The sequence below is a fragment of the Falco punctatus genome, assembly GCF_963210335.1.
Source record: "Falco punctatus genome assembly, contig: scaffold_49, whole genome shotgun sequence".
Lineage (NCBI taxonomy): Eukaryota > Metazoa > Chordata > Aves > Falconiformes > Falconidae > Falco > Falco punctatus.
The window spans coordinates 917,338-920,891 of NW_027660175.1; the positions used below are offsets into that span (position 1 = coordinate 917,338).

A 3,554-nucleotide genomic window follows, 5' to 3' on the forward strand; every position below is an offset into this window, starting at 1 on the left:
TCTCTCTGACCATGTGCAGTGCAGACCCCTTTCTCTGAGGCATCCCCCTGGCTGCTCTGCCCCCAGCAAAGCCTCTGCCCTCAGGGCTGGGGGTCCCGAGGCGTGAGCCACCCCCTCTGCAGCCAGAACTCCAGCAGAGCCGCGGTGCAGCTCTGCAGCCACGTGCCCCGGTCCCTCTGCAGAGCACAGGGGCTGAGAGCAGCTGCCCGGCAGTGTTGGTGTGTGGGAGGTGGCGAGCAGAGCTGGGCAAGGGCAGCGCTGCCCTCAGTGCCTGGCACGCTCGCCCTGGACACTCTTACCTAGACCATCAGTGCAATTTTACTTCTTTCTCTGCCTTTTGGTGTTAGTTTTATTCTCTTGCTCTTGCTGTCAGGCTCTCTGGGGATGGGTGTTTCAGCTGCAGAGTCACACTCTGACCTTGTGGGTCCTCTCCTGCAGGTGTGTCCATGGGAACAAGTGTCCCAGCTTTCCTCTCACCTGTGGGGCTGTGGGCAATGCCCTCTGTGGGGCTGGGCAAGGGGCTGGCTCTCCCTCAATCTGATGCTCTTGTTAGGGCACTTGGCTACCTCCTTGAAGTTCCCTTCCAAGCAGTGAGTTGCCCTCCAGAATGGAAACCTGTCCCCTCGCACCCATTAGTGAGCTGAAAGCCCCACGTAGAAGTGTAGAGTTTCTGTGATGGAGAAAACGCTGTTGGGGTGGGTGAAATGAGCTGTGTATCCTTTGCTGTGGGTGGGATGCTGAGTTCTGATGAACGTCTACAACCTTTACTGGTCTGTGGTGGGTCAGTCTGTTCTCAGCAGTGCCTTGTGGTATTTCAGGGTAACATGGGAGTGTGGCCACCATTCATCTCAGGAAGGTGCAAGCCCACAGAAACTGGGAACCAGCAGGACAGACCACCTCCCCTCACTGTGCACTCACCCACAGGCAATCCTCTTGCCTCACAGACCTCACTCTGTTCCACTGGAGGGCAGCCAAAATGCTCTGCTTTTCTGACATCCGAGAATACGCAACAGGAGAGATGGGGGGGAGCTGTGAAAAAAACTAAAACTCTCTTAAAATGCCTTCACCCTTCCCGTTCCTTAGCACTGGCGCTGCAGATGCTGACCAGCCCTTCTGCGTTGGCACTGGTTTCACAGGACAAAGTTAAACACCAGGACTGGTCCCTGCCCCCACCCACTGCTGCAGAGTGGGGCTGGCTGGTCAAGAGCCCGTGGGCAGATGCCCTGCTCTTCATCGCCCACACGGCCAGCACCAAGCAGGGCTGCAGCCACACAGCTGCAGGAAGGTCTCCGAGAAAAGAGAGGGATGTCTGTGTGTGACGGGGGGGTGGTCTGTGGGAAATGGCTTTGATTTTGCTTGCAGAAGTCTCCCATAAATTACCACTGTCTTTTTCTCCTGTGACAGGACCATATGCCCAGAGGCAGCAGATGTCCAACAGCAGCTCCATCACCCAGTTCCTCCTCCTGGCTTTTGCAGACACACGGGAGCTGCAGCTCTTGCACTTCTGGCTCTCCCTGGGCATCTACCTGGCTGCCCTCATGGCCAATGGCCTCATCATCACTGCTGTAGTGTGCGACCACCACCTGCACACCCCCATGTACGTCTTCCTCCTCAACCTCTCCCTCATCGACCTGGGCTCCATCTCCACCACTCTCCCCAAAGCCATGGCCAGCTCCCTCTAGGACACCAGGGACATCTCCTACTCAGGATGTGCTGCACAGCTCTTCTTGATTGTCTTTTTCCTTTCAGCAGAGTGTTCTCTCCTCACCGTCATGGCCTACAACCGCTACGTGGCCATCTGCCAGCCCCTGCGCTACGGGACCCTGCTGGGCAGCAGAGCTTGTGTCCACATGGCAGCAGCTGCCTGGGCCAGTGGGTTTCTCTGTGCTGCGCTGCACACGGCCAATACACTGTCACTGCCGCTCTGCCAAGGCAATGCCCTGGGACAGGTCTTCTGTGAAATCCCACAGATCCTCAAGCTCTCCTGCTCACACACCTACCTCAGGGAAGTGGGGCTTATTGTGGCTGGTGCCTTTTTATTCTTTGGGTGTTTTGTTTTCATTGTTCTGTCCTACATGCAGATCTTCAGGGCTGTGCTGAGGATCCCCTCTGAGCAGGGACGGCACAAAGCCTTTTCCACGTGCCTCCCCCATCTGGCCGTGATCTCCCTATTTGTCAGCACCTCGTATTTTGCCTACCTGAAGCCCCCCTCCATCTCCTCCCCATTGCTGGACCTGGTGGTGTCAGTTCTGTACTCGGTGGTGCCTCCAGCAGTGAACCCCCTCATCTACAGCATGAGGAACCAGGAGCTCAAGGGTGCAATGTGCAAACTGATAGCTGGATGTTTTTCTGAAGCATTAACATTATGAATAGCATTTATAATGTAATTCATCACAGACCCAGACTGTCTTCTGAATTTTTTGCATTTGCTTGTGGTATTTAATTTCTGATAAAGTGGTCATTCCCATTCTAATTTCTTCTGTGATTTTCCTTTCTGAAGGTGCCCTGCTCTCTCTTTGTCTAACAAAGCCAAAGGGCCATTAAGCAACTTTAATTTTCCTGGGATTCTTCCTTCCAAGGCCTTTCTGGAGCTGCAGGGACAGTTCCTGAGTCCACAGACGGAGAGGAAAAGTTCCTGGCATGGCAGCACTGCCAGGGAACAGCAGCCCTTGGCTCTCCAATACTGTCCTCCTTCTACCTACACACTCCCCTTCTGACCCCCTGCCTTGGTGTAAGGCCTGAGTGCTCTGGCAGCTTGGTCACCGCCGTGCTGCGTGGCAGTCCTGTGAGCACAGGCAGGGGCAGGCAACGGGCACTCTGTGACGGTGCTGGCCTCCATAAAATGTTCTGGATTTGTGGAGACCACCTGAATGCAGCACTGCAACGTGCTTCCTTGAACCGAGGTCCCCGTGCCCATTGCTCATGACGAGGGCCATCTCCGCGAGGTGCCGAGCAGGGCGCGACACCCCCGGGCTGAGGTGCTGCCAGCCTCTGGCAGGGGCAGCAGGAGGCCAGGCAGTCACTGTGCCCGCTGCAGTGCTCTGCCTCTGCATGTGCCAGGGACGGGCTCGTGCCTCTGAGCCCCCCTGTGTGCGTGAGGCTGGGGTTCAACCACGGCAGCAGTGCATGAGGCCAGCTGATGATGGGGACACCTCCCAGGGCCCGGCTGTTCCTGTGTGTGACTGCAGGAACAAAGGCCACTGTCCCAGGGAGATTCATCTCACCCGCCTTGGGCAGGGTCATTGCAAGTGCCTCTGTCTGATCACGGCACACTTTCTGGATGGTGCCCTCAAATGTGTCTGAGCAATCAGGGAGGTTCTGGGGACCTGGCAAAAGGCAGACATCCAGCCTTTTGGGATTTCTGCACCCATACGTATTGAGGCAAGAAGGGGATGGTTTGTACCTGCACCTTTGCAAGGGTTTTGACTTTTTCTCCTGCAGTTTCTTCATAGGCAGATGGGTGACTTCTGGAGTGAAGAAATGGAGGATGCTGTGGGTGAGAAGTTGGCTGGGGACTTGTGGCTATGTCTCGAGCTAGCTCAACGGTGTCAGGG

General features: G+C 56.0%; 1 pseudogene across 1 annotated transcript; it reads left to right on the forward strand.

The window, feature by feature from the left end:
• Positions 1–1,122: 1,122 nt before the first annotated feature.
• On the forward strand, positions 1,123–3,106 carry LOC308057692 (olfactory receptor 14A16-like; annotated as a pseudogene). The gene has a single exon. The product of its transcript is annotated as an olfactory receptor 14A16-like (transcript).
• The last annotated feature ends 448 nt before the right edge of the window (positions 3,107–3,554 follow it).